The 15,635-nt window shown below is 42.3% G+C and overlaps 32 non-coding genes across 32 annotated transcripts; 17 read left to right on the top strand and 15 right to left on the bottom strand.

Annotated features, from left to right (window-relative positions):
* The first annotated feature begins 63 nt into the window (after nucleotides 1-63).
* On the top strand, nucleotides 64-136 carry trnak-uuu. The gene has a single exon. It is a non-coding gene; the product is annotated as a tRNA-Lys (tRNA).
* Nucleotides 137-2,505: 2,369 nt separating this feature from the next.
* trnaw-cca lies at nucleotides 2,506-2,577 on the bottom strand. The gene has a single exon. It is a non-coding gene; the product is annotated as a tRNA-Trp (tRNA).
* Nucleotides 2,578-3,374: 797 nt separating this feature from the next.
* trnak-uuu lies at nucleotides 3,375-3,446 on the top strand. Its single transcript has one exon. It is a non-coding gene; the product is annotated as a tRNA-Lys (tRNA).
* A 228-nt stretch (nucleotides 3,447-3,674) lies between these two features.
* trnaw-cca lies at nucleotides 3,675-3,746 on the top strand. Its single transcript has one exon. It is a non-coding gene; the product is annotated as a tRNA-Trp (tRNA).
* Nucleotides 3,747-4,125: 379 nt separating this feature from the next.
* On the bottom strand, nucleotides 4,126-4,198 carry trnak-uuu. Its single transcript has one exon. It is a non-coding gene; the product is annotated as a tRNA-Lys (tRNA).
* A 148-nt stretch (nucleotides 4,199-4,346) lies between these two features.
* Nucleotides 4,347-4,418, top strand: trnaw-cca. The gene has a single exon. It is a non-coding gene; the product is annotated as a tRNA-Trp (tRNA).
* A 377-nt stretch (nucleotides 4,419-4,795) lies between these two features.
* On the bottom strand, nucleotides 4,796-4,868 carry trnak-uuu. Its single transcript has one exon. It is a non-coding gene; the product is annotated as a tRNA-Lys (tRNA).
* A 148-nt stretch (nucleotides 4,869-5,016) lies between these two features.
* On the top strand, nucleotides 5,017-5,088 carry trnaw-cca. Its single transcript has one exon. It is a non-coding gene; the product is annotated as a tRNA-Trp (tRNA).
* Nucleotides 5,089-5,467: 379 nt separating this feature from the next.
* On the bottom strand, nucleotides 5,468-5,540 carry trnak-uuu. Its single transcript has one exon. It is a non-coding gene; the product is annotated as a tRNA-Lys (tRNA).
* Nucleotides 5,541-5,688: 148 nt separating this feature from the next.
* On the top strand, nucleotides 5,689-5,760 carry trnaw-cca. Its single transcript has one exon. It is a non-coding gene; the product is annotated as a tRNA-Trp (tRNA).
* A 379-nt stretch (nucleotides 5,761-6,139) lies between these two features.
* trnak-uuu lies at nucleotides 6,140-6,213 on the bottom strand. The gene has a single exon. It is a non-coding gene; the product is annotated as a tRNA-Lys (tRNA).
* A 149-nt stretch (nucleotides 6,214-6,362) lies between these two features.
* On the top strand, nucleotides 6,363-6,434 carry trnaw-cca. The gene has a single exon. It is a non-coding gene; the product is annotated as a tRNA-Trp (tRNA).
* A 380-nt stretch (nucleotides 6,435-6,814) lies between these two features.
* On the bottom strand, nucleotides 6,815-6,887 carry trnak-uuu. The gene has a single exon. It is a non-coding gene; the product is annotated as a tRNA-Lys (tRNA).
* A 148-nt stretch (nucleotides 6,888-7,035) lies between these two features.
* On the top strand, nucleotides 7,036-7,107 carry trnaw-cca. Its single transcript has one exon. It is a non-coding gene; the product is annotated as a tRNA-Trp (tRNA).
* Nucleotides 7,108-7,484: 377 nt separating this feature from the next.
* On the bottom strand, nucleotides 7,485-7,557 carry trnak-uuu. Its single transcript has one exon. It is a non-coding gene; the product is annotated as a tRNA-Lys (tRNA).
* Nucleotides 7,558-7,705: 148 nt separating this feature from the next.
* On the top strand, nucleotides 7,706-7,777 carry trnaw-cca. Its single transcript has one exon. It is a non-coding gene; the product is annotated as a tRNA-Trp (tRNA).
* A 376-nt stretch (nucleotides 7,778-8,153) lies between these two features.
* trnak-uuu lies at nucleotides 8,154-8,226 on the bottom strand. Its single transcript has one exon. It is a non-coding gene; the product is annotated as a tRNA-Lys (tRNA).
* A 148-nt stretch (nucleotides 8,227-8,374) lies between these two features.
* Nucleotides 8,375-8,446, top strand: trnaw-cca. Its single transcript has one exon. It is a non-coding gene; the product is annotated as a tRNA-Trp (tRNA).
* Nucleotides 8,447-8,822: 376 nt separating this feature from the next.
* trnak-uuu lies at nucleotides 8,823-8,895 on the bottom strand. The gene has a single exon. It is a non-coding gene; the product is annotated as a tRNA-Lys (tRNA).
* Nucleotides 8,896-9,043: 148 nt separating this feature from the next.
* trnaw-cca lies at nucleotides 9,044-9,115 on the top strand. Its single transcript has one exon. It is a non-coding gene; the product is annotated as a tRNA-Trp (tRNA).
* A 376-nt stretch (nucleotides 9,116-9,491) lies between these two features.
* Nucleotides 9,492-9,564, bottom strand: trnak-uuu. Its single transcript has one exon. It is a non-coding gene; the product is annotated as a tRNA-Lys (tRNA).
* A 148-nt stretch (nucleotides 9,565-9,712) lies between these two features.
* Nucleotides 9,713-9,784, top strand: trnaw-cca. The gene has a single exon. It is a non-coding gene; the product is annotated as a tRNA-Trp (tRNA).
* Nucleotides 9,785-10,162: 378 nt separating this feature from the next.
* On the bottom strand, nucleotides 10,163-10,235 carry trnak-uuu. Its single transcript has one exon. It is a non-coding gene; the product is annotated as a tRNA-Lys (tRNA).
* A 149-nt stretch (nucleotides 10,236-10,384) lies between these two features.
* trnaw-cca lies at nucleotides 10,385-10,456 on the top strand. The gene has a single exon. It is a non-coding gene; the product is annotated as a tRNA-Trp (tRNA).
* A 378-nt stretch (nucleotides 10,457-10,834) lies between these two features.
* Nucleotides 10,835-10,907, bottom strand: trnak-uuu. Its single transcript has one exon. It is a non-coding gene; the product is annotated as a tRNA-Lys (tRNA).
* A 147-nt stretch (nucleotides 10,908-11,054) lies between these two features.
* Nucleotides 11,055-11,126, top strand: trnaw-cca. Its single transcript has one exon. It is a non-coding gene; the product is annotated as a tRNA-Trp (tRNA).
* Nucleotides 11,127-11,499: 373 nt separating this feature from the next.
* trnak-uuu lies at nucleotides 11,500-11,572 on the bottom strand. Its single transcript has one exon. It is a non-coding gene; the product is annotated as a tRNA-Lys (tRNA).
* Nucleotides 11,573-11,720: 148 nt separating this feature from the next.
* On the top strand, nucleotides 11,721-11,792 carry trnaw-cca. Its single transcript has one exon. It is a non-coding gene; the product is annotated as a tRNA-Trp (tRNA).
* A 378-nt stretch (nucleotides 11,793-12,170) lies between these two features.
* Nucleotides 12,171-12,243, bottom strand: trnak-uuu. Its single transcript has one exon. It is a non-coding gene; the product is annotated as a tRNA-Lys (tRNA).
* Nucleotides 12,244-12,391: 148 nt separating this feature from the next.
* trnaw-cca lies at nucleotides 12,392-12,463 on the top strand. Its single transcript has one exon. It is a non-coding gene; the product is annotated as a tRNA-Trp (tRNA).
* Nucleotides 12,464-12,841: 378 nt separating this feature from the next.
* trnak-uuu lies at nucleotides 12,842-12,914 on the bottom strand. The gene has a single exon. It is a non-coding gene; the product is annotated as a tRNA-Lys (tRNA).
* A 148-nt stretch (nucleotides 12,915-13,062) lies between these two features.
* trnaw-cca lies at nucleotides 13,063-13,134 on the top strand. The gene has a single exon. It is a non-coding gene; the product is annotated as a tRNA-Trp (tRNA).
* The last annotated feature ends 2,501 nt before the right edge of the window (nucleotides 13,135-15,635 follow it).

Genomic DNA, 15,635 nt, shown 5'->3' with positions numbered 1-15,635 from the left:
AAATGTACGATCTGACGTGCATCTGCCCGGCAGGTTAGGTGTATGAAAACAAGTAAATTCAGAGCCCGGATAGCTCAGTCGGTAGAGCATTAGACTTTTAATCTGAGGGTCCAGTGTTCAAGTCCCTGTTTGGGCGTGGCTTTAAACTTCTTATGGCTGCAAGCCCGACGTCGGTACACTTATGACAACAGCCAGCTCAAAGTGCAGGGCGCGAATTCTTATATTTTAAATATTTACTTTCACACATTAACAAGTACATACAGATTGAAGACAATCTTGTGAATAGAACATGTCGATTTTTATGTTTTACAGAAGACACAATTGTAAATTATAGTAAACGTAGCAAAGACCCACTTTTTTACTCCACAGTTTGTACTCCATAGTAGCTATCACAAATCGACCAATAAAGATTAAATAGCCACTAACCAAGAAACCATTCATCAGATGACAGTCTGATAACAGATTTATTTGTATAGCCATATGTTTTGTTGAAAAATGTGCATATTTCAGGTAATAAAATCATGTTTAAATTGCAGCTACATCAGAATTGCACCGAAAGCAGCATATATTTAAGACACCAACGTCAATCCTAATTACTATCAAAACATTCTGAAAAATACTAGTGTCAGCAAATGAAAGACAGGCATCTTGTGATTCCAGGCAATATTTCCGATTTATAAGTGTTTTACAGCGAAAACCAAATGTAGCGTTATATTAGCTAGCCACAATAGCCAGAAACACTTGGGCGCGACGACTAGTTGACAGCACGGCGTATATGAAATAGCATCATAAAATGTTTCTTACTTTTGCTGATTTTCATCAGAATGTTGGACAATGTGTCCTTTGTCCAGCAGGTCGTTGTTTGGCTTAGAACGGAATTTCCTTTCAATTAGCATGCAACTGACCAGGTGGCGCGATCTCTCCATGTCAACAAACGGAAGAGACGGGAACACGGCAAAACTCCGAAAAATTTCCAATCATCTGATGAAATACTATATGAACAAACATACTTTACGATGATTAGGGGACATGTACAATAAAATCAAAGCCGGAGATATAGTCGCCTATTACGCGCTAAAGAGAAAGGCAATCCCACTGTCCAGTCGCGCTCTTCAGAGTACCGAAAATGGGGACACGTCATTCCAAGATGATGTGTCCATCTAGACAAGCTAATCACTCATTTCTTCTCTCAACGCCTCTGAATCCAGGGGAAGGTGTATGGACGTGCATGTACTATAATAGACTCATGCCATTTATAGGCAGAAGTAGAGGGAGGCCTCGGTTTCAGACTTGCACTGTCTGGTCAGGAAAATGTGCTGCAGAATGAGTTCGTTTTACTCAGAGAAATAATTCAAAACGGTTTTAGAACTAGAGAGTGTTTCTATCAATAGTAATAATATATGCATTATTGTCGGCAAAGAATTGAGTTACGGGCCGTTTGAAATGGCACCGTTTATCTGGCATCAATTACTGACCTTGCGAGTTAATGTTCACCTTCCTCAGTAGCAGTCTTTCTATATTGCAATTTTCTTAGATTTCCATGACATGTTCACCTTTGGACAATATACTCCAGAGCCAAAACAGCTTAGTCTGAAAGCTTTAGGATTTTAATCTGAACTCCAGGTTTAAACTCCCTTTTCGAAGACTGATTAAGCTGTCAATCACACAGCATCATCTGATTTAGGAATTTGCAGTGTGGCATGCTTTTGTGAGAGACAACTGTCATCTGAAGCAGCATTGGATGGTCGTTTTCTTGCAAGATTTGTACTGTAAAGCCACATTGGTACTTGTGCTGATTCTTTGAGTCGCTGTGTAAGAAGGCAGAGATGCACACATCAAAATTCTGACCACGACGTGATTTGAACACGCAACCTTCTGATCTGGAGTCAGACGCGCTACCGTGCGCCACGAGGTCTTGGAAGAATCGCATCTATGGAGGTGATGCCTAGTTCAGATTTCGTTGACTGTATCATTTGGAATGGAGGCCTGTGTCTCTGGGGAAATGTACGAATAATGTGCATCTGCCCGGCAGGTTAGGTGTATGAAAACAAGTAAAATCAGAGCCCGGATAGCTCAGTCGGTAGAGCATTAGATTTAATCTGACGGTCCAGGGTCCAAGTCCCTGTTTGGGCGTGGTTTAATGTTCACCTCCTTCAGTAGCAAGTCTTTCTATACTTGCCTTTTCTATGACTTTCCATGACATGTTCACCTGTGGACAATATACTCCCAGAGCCAAAACAGCTAGTCTGGAGATTAGGATTTTTAATCAGAACCTCCAGGTTTAAACTCCCTTTTCGAAGACTGATTTAAGCCTGTCAATCCCACAGCATCATCTGATTTAGGAATTTGAAGTGTGCCATGCTTTTGTGAGAGACAACTGTCATCTGAAGCAGCATTGGATTGGTCGTTTTCTTGCAAGATTTGTACTGTAAAGCCACATTGGTACTTGTGCTGATTCTTTGAGTTCGCTGTGTAAAGAGGCAGAGATTGCACACATCAAAATTCTGACCACGACGTGATTTGAACACGCAACCTTCTGATCTGGAGTCAGACGCGCTACCGTTGCGCCACGAGGTCTTGGAAGAATCGCATCTATGGAGGTGATGCCTAGTTCAGATTTCGTTGACTGTATCATTTGGAATGGAGGCCTGTGTCTCTGGGGAAATGTACGATTGATGTGCATCTGCCCGGCAGGTTAGGTGTATGAAAACAAGTAAATTCAGAGCCCGGATAGCTCAGTCGGTAGAGCATAGATTTAATCTGAGGGTCCAGGGTCCAAGTCCCTGTTTGGGCGTTGCTTTAATGTTCACCTTCCTTCAGTAAGGCAGTCTTCTATATCTGCCTTTTCTGACTTTCCATGACATGTTCACTGTGGACAATATACTCCCAGAGCCAAAACAGCTATGTCTGGAGATTAGGATTTTTAATCAGAACCTCCAGTTTAAAATCCCTTTTCGAAGACTGATTTAAGCCTGTCAATCACACAGCATCATCTGATTTAGGAATTTGCAGTGTGCCATGCTTTTGTAGAGACAACTGTCATCTGAAGCAGCATTGGATTGGTCGTTTTTGCAAGATTTGTACTGTAAAGCACATTGGTACTTGTGCTGATTCTTTGAGTTCGCTGTGTAAAGAAGGCAGAGAGATGCACATCAAAATTCTGACCACGACGTGATTTGAACACGCAACCTTTGATTGGAGTCAGACGCGCTACCGTTGCGCCACGAGGTCTTGGAAGAATCGCATATATGGAGGTGATGCCTAGTTCAGATTTCGTTGACTGTATCATTTGGAATGGAGGCCTGTCTCTGGGGAAATGTACGATCTGACGTGCATCTGCCCGCAGGTTAGGTGTATGAAAACAAGTAATCAGAGCCCGGATAGCTCAGTCGGTAGAGCATTAGACTTTTAATCTGAGGGTCCAGGGTCCAAGTCCCTGTTGGGCGTTGCTTTAATGTTCACCTTCCTTCAGAGGCAGTCTTTCTATACTTGCATTTCTCGACTTTCCAGACAATGTCACCTGTGTTACAATACTCAGAGCCAAAACAGCTATGTCTGGAGATTAGGATTTTTAATCTGAACCTCCAGGTTTAAACTCCTTTTCGAAGACTGAAAAAGTCTGTCAATCACACAGCATCATTGATTAGGAATTTGCAGTGTGCCATTTCTTCCAAGACCTCGTGGCGCAACGGTAGCGCGTCTGACTCCAGATCAGAAGGTTGCGTGTTCAAATCACGTCGTGGTCAGAATTTTGATGTGTGCAATCTCTGCCTTCTTTACACAGCGAACTCAAAGAATCAGCACAAGTACCAATGTGGCTTTACAGTACAAATCTTGCAAGAAAACGACCAATCCAATGCTGCTTCAGATGACAGTTGTCTCTCACAAAAGCATGGCACACTGCAAATTCCTAAATCAGATGATGCTGTGTGATTGACAGGACTTAATTCAGTCTTCGAAAAGGGAGTTTAAACCTGGAGGTTCAGATTAAAAATCCTAATCTTCCAGACATAGCTGTTTTGGCTCTGGGAGTATATTGTCCACAGGTGAACATGTCATGGAAAGTCGAAGAAAATGGCAAGTATAGAAAGACTGCCTACTGAAGGAAGGTGAACATTAAAGCAACGCCCAAACAGGGACTTGGACCCTGGACCCTCAGATTAAAAGTCTAATGCTCTACCGACTGAGCTATCCGGGCTCTGAATTTACTTGTTTTCATACACCTAACCTGCCGGGCAGATGCACGTCAGATCGTACATTTCCCCAGAGACACAGGCCTCCATTCCAAATGATACAGTCAACGAAATCTGAACTAGGCATCACCTCCATAGATGCAATTCTTCCAAGACCTCGTGGCGCAACGGTAGCGCGTCTGACTCCAGATCAGAAGGTTGCGTGTTCAAATCACGTCGTGGTCAGAATTTTGATGTGTGCAATCTCTGCCTTCTTTACACAGCGAAGTCAAAGAATCAGCACAAGTACCAATGTGGCTTTACAGTACAAATCTTGCAAGAAAACGACCAATCCAATGCTGCTTCAGATGACAGTTGTCTCTCACAAAAGCATGGCACACTGCAAATTCCTAAATCAGATGATGCTGTGTGATTGACAGACTTAAATCAGTCTTCGAAAAGGGAGTTTAAACCTGGAGGTTCAGATTAAAAATCCTAATCTTCCAGACGTAGCTGTTTTGGCTCTGGGAGTATATTGTACACAGGTGAACATGTCATGGAAAGTCGTAGAAAAGGCAAGTATAGAAAGACTGCCTACTGAAGGAAGGTGAAAATTAAAGCAACGCCCAAACAGGGACTTGAACCCTGGACCTTCAGATTAAAAGTCTGATGCTCTACCGACTGAGCTATCCGGGCTCTGAATTTACTTGTTTTCATACACCTAACCTGCCGGGCAGATGCACGTCAGATCGTACATTTCCCCAGAGACACAGGCCTCCATTCCAAATGATACAGTCAACGAAATCTGAACTAGGCATCACCTCCATAGATGCGATTCTTCCAAGACCTCGTGGCGCAACGGTAGCGCGTCTGACTCCAGATCAGAAGGTTGCGTGTTCAAATCACGTCGTGGTCAGAATTTTGATGTGTGCAATCTCTGCCTTCTTTACACAGCGAACTCAAAGAATCAGCACAAGTACCAATGTGGCTTTACAGTACAAATCTTGCAAGAAAACGACCAATCCAATGCTGCTTCAGATGACAGTTGTCTCTCACAAAAGCATGGCACACTGCAAATTCCTAAATCAGATGATGCTGTGTGATTGACAGACTTAATTCAGTCTTCGAAACAGGGAGTTTAAACCTGGAGGTTCTGATTAAAAATCCTAAAGCTTCCAGACATAGCTGTTTTGGCTCTGGGAGTATATTGTCCACAGGTGAAAATGTCATGGAAAGTGACAGAAAATGCAAGTATATAAAGACTGCCTACTGAAGGAAGGTGAAAATTAAAGCAACGCCCAAACAGGGACTTGGACCCTGGACCCTCAGATTAAAAGTCTGATGCTCTACCGACTGAGCTATCCGGGCTCTGAATTTACTTGTTTTCATACACCTAACCTGCCGGGCAGATGCACGTCAGATCGTACATTTCCCCAGAGACACAGGCCTCCATTCCAAATGATACAGTCAACGAAATCTGAACTAGGCATCACCTCCATATATGCGATTCTTCCAAGACCTCGTGGCGCAACGGTAGCGCGTCTGACTCCAGATCAGAAGGTTGCGTGTTCAAATCACGTCGTGGTCAGAATTTTGATGTGTGCAATCTCTGCCTTCTTTACACAGCGAACTCAAAGAATCAGCACAAGTACCAATGTGGCTTTACAGTACAAATCTTGCAAGAAAACGACCAATCCAATGCTGCTTCAGATGACAGTTGTCTCTCACAAAAGCATGGCACACTGCAAATTCCTAAATCAGATGATGCTGTGTGATTGACAGACTTAATTCAGTCTTCGAAAAGGGAGTTTAAACCTGGAGGTTCAGATTAAAAATCCTAATCTTCCAGACTAAGCTGTTTTGGCTCTGGGAGTATATTGTCCACAGGTGAACATGTCATGGAAAGTCGACAGAAAATTGCAAGTATAGAAAGACTGCCTACTGAAGGAAGGTGAACATTAAAGCAACGCCCAAACAGGGACTTGGACCCTGGACCCTCAGATTAAAAGTCTAGATGCTCTACCGACTGAGCTATCCGGGCTCTGAATTTACTTGTTTTCATACACCTAACCTGCCGGGCAGATGCACGTCAGATCGTACATTTCCCCAGAGACACAGGCCTCCATTCCAAATGATACAGTCAACGAAATCTGAACTAGGCATCACCTCCATAGATGCGAATTCTTCCAAGACCTCGTGGCGCAACGGTAGCGCGTCTGACTCCAGATCAGAAGGTTGCGTGTTCAAATCACGTCGTGGTCAGAATTTTGATGTGTGCAATCTCTGCCTTCTTTACACAGCGAAGTCAAAGAATCAGCACAAGTACCAATGTGGCTTTACAGTACAAATCTTGCAAGAAAACGACCAATCCAATGCTGCTTCAGATGACAGTTGTCTCTCACAAAAGCATGGCACACTGCAAATTCCTAAATCAGATGATGCTGTGTGATTGACAGACTTAATTCAGTCTTCGAAACAGGGAGTTTAAACCTGGAGGTTCAGATTAAAAATCCTAAAGCTTTCAGACTAAGCTGTTTTGGCTCTGGGAGTATATTGTCCACAGGTGAACATGTCATGGAAAGTGACTAGAAAAGGCAAGTATAGAAAGACTGCCTACTGAAGGAAGGTGAACATTAAAGCCACGCCCAAACAGGGACTTGGACCCTGGACCGTCAGATTAAAAGTCTAATGCTCTACCGACTGAGCTATCCGGGCTCTGATTTACTTGTTTTCATACACCTAACCTGCCGGGCAGATGCACATTAGATTCGTACATTTCCCCAGAGACACAGGCCTCCATTCCAAATGATACAGTCAACGAAATCTGAACTAGGCATCACCTCCATAGATGCGATTCTTCCAAGACCTCGTGGCGCAACGGTAGCGCGTCTGACTCCAGATCAGAAGGTTGCGTGTTCAAATCACGTCGTGGTCAGAATTTTGATGTGTGCAATCTCTGCCTTCTTTACACAGCGAACTCAAAGAATCAGCACAAGTACCAATGTGGCTTTACAGTACAAATCTTGCAAGAAAACGACCAATCCAATGCTGCTTCAGATGACAGTTGTCTCTCACAAAAGCATGGCACACTGCAAATTCCTAAATCAGATGATGCTGTGTGATTGACAGACTTAATTCAGTCTTCGAAAAGGGAGTTTAAACCTGGAGGTTCAGATTAAAAATCCTAATCTTCCAGACATAGCTGTTTTGGCTCTGGGAGTATATTGTCCACAGGTGAACATGTCATGGAAAGTCGAAGAAAAGGCAAGTATAGAAAGACTGCCTACTGAAGGAAGGTGAACATTAAAGCAACGCCCAAACAGGGACTTGGACCCTGGACCCTCAGATTAAAAGTCTAATGCTCTACCGACTGAGCTATCCGGGCTCTGAATTTACTTGTTTTCATACACCTAACCTGCCGGGCAGATGCACGTCAGATCGTACATTTCCCCAGAGACACAGGCCTCCATTCCAAATGATACAGTCAACGAAATCTGAACTAGGCATCACCTCCATAGATAAAATTCTTCCAAGACCTCGTGGCGCAACGGTAGCACGTCTGACTCCAGATCAGAAGGTTGCGTGTTCAAATCACGTCGTGGTCAGAATTTTGATGTGTGCAATCTCTGCCTTCTTTACACAGCGAACTCAAAGAATCAGCACAAGTACCAATGTGGCTTTACAGTACAAATCTTGCAAGAAAACGACCAATCCAATGCTGCTTCAGATGACAGTTGTCTCTCACAAAAGCATGGCACACTGCAAATTCCTAAATCAGATGATGCTGTGTGATTGACAGACTTAATTCAGTCTTCGAAAAGGGAGTTTAAACCTGGAGGTTCAGATTAAAAATCCTAATCTCCAGACATAGCTGTTTTGGCTCTGGGAGTATATTGTACACAGGTGAACATGTCATGGAAAGTCGAAGAAAAGGCAAGTATAGAAAGACTGCCTACTGAAGGAAGGTGAACATTAAAGCAACGCCCAAACAGGGACTTGGACCCTGGACCCTCAGATTAAAAGTCTAATGCTCTACCGACTGAGCTATCCGGGCTCTGAATTTACTTGTTTTCATACACCTAACCTGCCGGGCAGATGCACGTCAGATCGTACATTTCCCCAGAGACACAGGCCTCCATTCCAAATGATACAGTCAACGAAATCTGAACTAGGCATCACCTCCATAGATGCGATTCTTCCAAGACCTCGTGGCGCAACGGTAGCGCGTCTGACTCCAGATCAGAAGGTTGCGTGTTCAAATCACGTCGTGGTCAGAATTTTGATGTGTGCAATCTCTGCCTTCTTTACACAGCGAACTCAAAGAATCAGCACAAGTACCAATGTGGCTTTACAGTACAAATCTTGCAAGAAAACGACCAATCCAATGCTGCTTCAGATGACAGTTGTCTCTCACAAAAGCATGGCACACTGCAAATTCCTAAATCAGATGATGCTGTGTGATTGACAGACTTATTTCAGTCTTCGAAAAGGGAGTTTAAACCTGGAGGTTCAGATTAAAAATCCTAATCTCCAGACAGGGCTGTTTTTGCTCTGGGAGTATATTGTACACAGGTGAACATGTCATGGAAAGTCGAAGAAAAGGCAAGTATAGAAAGACTGCCTACTGAAGGAAGGTGAACATTAAAGCAACGCCCAAACAGGGACTTGGACCCTGGACCCTCAGATTAAAAGTCTAATGCTCTACCGACTGAGCTATCCGGGCTCTGAATTTACTTGTTTTCATACACCTAACCTGCCGGGCAGATGCACGTCAGATCGTACATTTCCCCAGAGACACAGGCCTCCATTCCAAATGATACAGTCAACGAAATCTGAACTAGGCATCACCTCCATAGATGCAATTCTTCCAAGACCTCGTGGCGCAACGGTAGCGCGTCTGACTCCAGATCAGAAGGTTGCGTGTTCAAATCACGTCGTGGTCAGAATTTTGATGTGTGCAATCTCTGCCTTCTTTACACAGCGAACTCAAAGAATCAGCACAAGTACCAATGTGGCTTTACAGTACAAATCTTGCAAGAAAACGACCAATCCAATGCTGCTTCAGATGACAGTTGTCTCTCACAAAAGCATGGCACACTGCAAATTCCTAAATCAGATGATGCTGTGTGATTGACAGACTTATTCAGTCTTCGAAAAGGGAGTTTAAACCTGGAGGTTCAGATTAAAAATCCTAATCTTCCAGACATAGCTGTTTTGGCTCTGGGAGTATATTGTACACAGGTGAACATGTCATGGAAAGTCGAAGAAAAGGCAAGTATAGAAAGACTGCCTACTGAAGGAAGGTGAACATTAAAGCAACGCCCAAACAGGGACTTGGACCCTGGACCCTCAGATTAAAAGTCTAATGCTCTACCGACTGAGCTATCCGGGCTCTGAATTTACTTGTTTTCATACACCTAACCTGCAGGGCAGATGCACGTCAGATCGTACATTTCCCCAGAGACACAGGCCTCCATTCCAAATGATACAGTCAACGAAATCTGAACTAGGCATCACCTCCATAGATGCAATTCTTCCAAGACCTCGTGGCGCAACGGTAGCGCGTCTGACTCCAGATCAGAAGGTTGCGTGTTCAAATCACGTCGTGGTCAGAATTTTGATGTGTGCAATCTCTGCCTTCTTTACACAGCGAACTCAAAGAATCAGCACAAGTACCAATGTGGCTTTACAGTACAAATCTTGCAAGAAAACGACCAATCCAATGCTGCTTCAGATGACAGTTGTCTCTCACAAAAGCATGGCACACTGCAAATTCCTAAATCAGATGATGCTGTGTGATTGACAGGCTTAAATCAGTCTTCGAAAAGGGAGTTTAAACCTGGAGGTTCAGATTAAAAATCCTAAAGCTTTCAGACTAAGCTGTTTTGGCTCTGGGAGTATATTGTCCACAGGTGAACATGTCATGGAAAGTCATAGAAAAGGCAAGTATAGAAAGACTGCCTACTGAAGGAAGGTGAACATTAAAGCAACGCCCAAACAGGGACTTGGACCCTGGACCCTCAGATTAAAAGTCTAATGCTCTACCGACTGAGCTATCCGGGCTCTGAATTTACTTGTTTTCATACACCTAACCTGCCGGGCAGATGCACGTCAGATCGTACATTTCCCCAGAGACACAGGCCTCCATTCCAAATGATACAGTCAACGAAATCTGAACTAGGCATCACCTCCATAGATGCGAATTCTTCCAAGACCTCGTGGCGCAACGGTAGCGCGTCTGACTCCAGATCAGAAGGTTGCGTGTTCAAATCACGTCGTGGTCAGAATTTTGATGTGTGCAATCTCTGCCTTCTTTACACAGCGAACTCAAAGAATCAGCACAAGTACCAATGTGGCTTTACAGTACAAATCTTGCAAGAAAACGACCAATCCAATGCTGCTTCAGATGACAGTTGTCTCTCACAAAAGCATGGCACACTGCAAATTCCTAAATCAGATGATGCTGTGTGATTGACAGACTTATTTCAGTCTTCGAAAAGGGAGTTTAAACCTGGAGGTTCAGATTAAAAATCCTAAAGCTTTCAGACTAAGCTGTTTTGGCTCTGGGAGTATATTGTCCACAGGTGAACATGTCATGGAAAGTCATAGAAAAGGCAAGTATAGAAAGACTGCCTACTGAAGGAAGGTGAACATTAAAGCCACGCCCAAACAGGGACTTGGACCCTGGACCCTCAGATTAAAATTCTAATGCTCCACCGACTGAGCTATCCGGGCTCTGATTTACTTGTTTTCATACACCTAACCTGCCGGGCAGATGCACATTAGTTCGTACATTTCCCCAGAGACACAGGCCTCCATTCCAAATGATACAGTCAACGAAATCTGAACTAGGCATCACCTCCATAGATGCAATTCTTCCAAGACCTCGTGGCGCAACGGTAGCGCGTCTGACTCCAGATCAGAAGGTTGCGTGTTCAAATCACGTCGTGGTCAGAATTTTGATGTGTGCAATCTCTGCCTTTACACAGCGAAGTCAAAGAATCAGCACAAGTACCAAAGTGGCTTTACAGTACAAATATTGCAAGAAAACGACCAATCCAATGCTGCTTCAGATGACAGTTGTCTCTCACAAAAGCATGGCACACTGCAAATTCCTAAATCAGATGATGCTGTGTGATTGACAGACTTATTTCAGTCTTCGAAAAGGGAGTTTAAACCTGGAGGTTCAGATTAAAAATCCTAATCTCCAGACATAGCTGTTTTGGCTCTGGGAGTATATTGTACACAGGTGAACATGTCATGGAAAGTCGAAGAAAAGGCAAGTATAGAAAGACTGCCTACTGAAGGAAGGTGAACATTAAAGCAACGCCCAAACAGGGACTTGGACCCTGGACCCTCAGATTAAAAGTCTAATGCTCTACCGACTGAGCTATCCGGGCTCTGAATTTACTTGTTTTCATACACCTAACCTGCAGGGCAGATGCACGTCAGATCGTACATTTCCCCAGAGACACAGGCCTCCATTCCAAATGATACAGTCAACGAAATCTGAACTAGGCATCACCTCCATAGATGCAATTCTTCCAAGACCTCGTGGCGCAACGGTAGCGCGTCTGACTCCAGATCAGAAGGTTGCGTGTTCAAATCACGTCGTGGTCAGAATTTTGATGTGTGCAATCTCTGCCTTCTTTACACAGCGAACTCAAAGAATCAGCACAAGTACCAATGTGGCTTTACAGTACAAATCTTGCAAGAAAACGACCAATCCAATGCTGCTTCAGATGACAGTTGTCTCTCACAAAAGCATGGCACACTGCAAATTCCTAAATCAGATGATGCTGTGTGATTGACAGACTTATTTCAGTCTTCGAAAAGGGAGTTTAAACCTGGAGGTTCAGATTAAAAATCCTAAAGCTTTCAGACTAAGCTGTTTTGGCTCTGGGAGTATATTGTCCACAGGTGAACATGTCATGGAAAGTCATAGAAAAGGCAAGTATAGAAAGACTGCCTACTGAAGGAAGGTGAACATTAAAGCCACGCCCAAACAGGGACTTGGACCCTGGACCGTCAGATTAAAAGTCTAATGCTCTACCGACTGAGCTATCCGGGCTCTGATTTTACTTGTTTTCATACACCTAACCTGCCGGGCAGATGCACATTAGTTCGTACATTTCCCCAGAGACACAGGCCTCCATTCCAAATGATACAGTCAACGAAATCTGAACTAGGCATCACCTCCATAGATGCGATTCTTCCAAGACCTCGTGGCGCAACGGTAGCGCGTCTGACTCCAGATCAGAAGGTTGCGTGTTCAAATCACGTCGTGGTCAGAATTTTGATGTGTGCAATCTCTGCCTTCTTTACACAGCGAACTCAAAGAATCAGCACAAGTACCAATGTGGCTTTACAGTACAAATCTTGCAAGAAAACGACCAATCCAATGCTGCTTCAGATGACAGTTGTCTCTCACAAAAGCATGGCACACTGCAAATTCCTAAATCAGATGATGCTGTGTGATTGACAGACTTATTTCAGTCTTCGAAAAGGGAGTTTAAACCTGGAGGTTCAGATTAAAAATCCTAAAGCTTTCAGACTAAGCTGTTTTGGCTCTGGGAGTATATTGTCCACAGGTGAACATGTCATGGAAAGTCATAGAAAAGGCAAGTATAGAAAGACTGCCTACTGAAGGAAGGTGAACATTAAAGCCACGCCCAAACAGGGACTTGGACCCTGGACCGTCAGATTAAAAGTCTAATGCTCTACCGACTGAGCTATCCGGGCTCTGATTTTACTTGTTTTCATACACCTAACCTGCCGGGCAGATGCACATTAGTTCGTACATTTCCCCAGAGACACAGGCCTCCATTCCAAATGATACAGTCAACGAAATCTGAACTAGGCATCACCTCCATAGATGCAATTCTTCCAAGACCTCGTGGCGCAACGGTAGCGCGTCTGACTCCAGATCAGAAGGTTGCGTGTTCAAATCACGTCGTGGTCAGAATTTTGATGTGTGCAATCTCTGCCTTCTTTACACAGCGAACTCAAAGAATCAGCACAAGTACCAATGTGGCTTTACAGTACAAATCTTGCAAGAAAACGACCAATCCAATGCTGCTTCAGATGACAGTTGTCTCTCACAAAAGCATGGCACACTTTTGTTGACTCGTGATTGGAATTACGAATACAGATACATGTAAAGTGGGTTTAAATGCGGATAAGTTTTTGTTATTTACAAAGCTTTGGTGGATCAGTGGTAGAGTTTTTGCCTGGAACGCGAGAGTCTCGGGTTCGGTTCCCGGTATATGCTTAGGCTAAATTCAGAGTTTTTTGATTGTAATTGAACTAATTATATGGGTTGCCTAGAAAGTTATAGTTGCTAGTGTTTGTATAAGATATAAACTGAACGGTTTAATAGATTGTTTAGGTTAAATTAATAGACTAATTCATTATACTTAAAATAATAACGAAGCGAATTTCAATGCAAGACGGTGTCTGTTGCCTAAATTAAAGAAATTCTAAACCATAGCGGAGAGATAATGGCGATAGAATGTGATTACCGAAATGTTTTTCATTCTTATAGATTGACTGACATATGTTATAATTTTGGCGCTGCGTGTGTTATTTTTAAAGAAATAGGATACATTTCATAAGTGTGAAGAGCAAAGAGAAGAGGAAGTTATAAAGTTCGGTTTTTAAGCTTACGATAGGGGTAAGGAAAAACGTTGAAATAGGAGGGGTTATATATATTTTTGCCCATTGGGAAAAAAGAAATAGAATATGTTAAGTTGAAAGTGATTTAGGTGTGAGTAAGGAAGAGAGTTAGTTGCTGTGTTGGCTACTAATTTTCAGAGTAAGTTGTTAGAGGTTTGTTATGGAATAACGTAAAACTGCATCATTACGGTTGATAAACAATAACGTTATTTAAATTGGTTTGACCGTTGTTCAGGTACACTCTTTTCTGTACTTCTGGCAGTACAATTTTGATTGAGAGATGTTGTAAGTTCTGATTCAACAGATGTGATAAATTAGGTTTGGTTTATCGAACCCGTACTACTGTTGCTGCAGACAGCCAACAATTATTTACAATTCATTGAAAGTCGTTGCGGCTTGGGTCTAAGATGCCTGTTGATGACATCACTCACAAGGCACTTTTGTCGCCACGGCAATGATGTTGTGACTGGGGTGTGGCAGAGAAAAGTGTTTGTGTCATTTAGAAGGAAAATGCATGCATTATTGTTTTGAGTCACTTTTCAGAAGTTGATAAACATTTCCAAATACATTTTTAAAAGAAGCTGTAAATCGTCAGGGTAGTCAGGAAAGATGCTAAAAACTAGCAACAGATTCGCTAGGTGGGCATCATTGATTTATGGCGTTTATTGGACTATATTTGGCTGTGAGAAAGGGAGATCTGAATGTCTGAATCGTAAAACATAGTGATAATGGGTTCTGATGGTTATTGATTCCTGGTTTGATTGTTTAAGTAACACCAGTTAATTTGAGCAGGAAAGTTCATGTAGTCTAACATTATAATCCGTTTCCATTATGTGGAACAATGTCAGGGTATTAATGTTGAAAAGCAACCTCTAGAGTAAAAAACAATTGCATATGTTTTGGGAAATTAGCTAGGTTGAATTTGGTTATTTGAGCTTTTCCTCTGATACATAGACATCTGTAACAGGGGCATCAGTTGTTGTTTTTTGAGGAACATGCAGACTGTGTTTTATTTTATTGAGATGTAAACATGAGTCTGAGTAATTTTGTCATCTGAACCATTATAGTAGTGAGTTCTTGTATAGTTTGTTTTTTGCTGATTAAAGGGGTTTGTTTATTTGGTTACTGTTTATTGTTTATTTTAGGAGTTGATTTAACTTAATTAAACATTGTATTCTGGTGTGTTTAAGTAGGATTCCTTCTTCCGGGATGGATGGAAGTTATCTAAAATATGTAAGTTGAAGGAGCCATGGGAAAATACGTTTAAATTTTTATTAAATACCTGGGATTAAATGACTGATTTCTTTGGGGAGAGTGGGTGAGATTGAGGCCATAAACAACCAAATTGAAAAGGGCCTGAAAGGTTTTTGTTTTTTCATTAAGGTTTGCAAATATACACACATAAAACATTTGTTAGGACTATTTGTTTTAGTGCAAAGATATTTTAAAGGGGCATGCTCACATATGAAGTTTTATGAGTTTTTATTTTCTGAGTTTTAATTACACAAGTGAATTTTTTGGTTTTAAGGATAAAGGGTTCTTTAAAATGTCTAGGAACATGACTATAGTTTTAAGTTTTAGTTCTTAGGAGTGGTAATTTACTGTGGATAAGGTATCCACACTGTAAAACATATATTACTTATTTATGAGACTGAGTTTAAGGTTAACCAATGTTATTATTTAATAAAAAACTGTGGACTCCTGGGGGAGAGAGCTTATTAGTAAAGAAAGGATTTGATATGGTTAGCATTTGTTTTGGCCATTAGAAGATTTTTATTTAAATAGTAT

The sequence above is a fragment of the Salvelinus namaycush genome, chromosome 2, assembly GCF_016432855.1.
Source record: "Salvelinus namaycush isolate Seneca chromosome 2, SaNama_1.0, whole genome shotgun sequence".
Classification (NCBI taxonomy): domain Eukaryota; kingdom Metazoa; phylum Chordata; class Actinopteri; order Salmoniformes; family Salmonidae; genus Salvelinus; species Salvelinus namaycush.
Note: the sequence above shows the minus strand (reverse complement) of the source record. Positions and strands in the feature narration are given on the sequence as shown.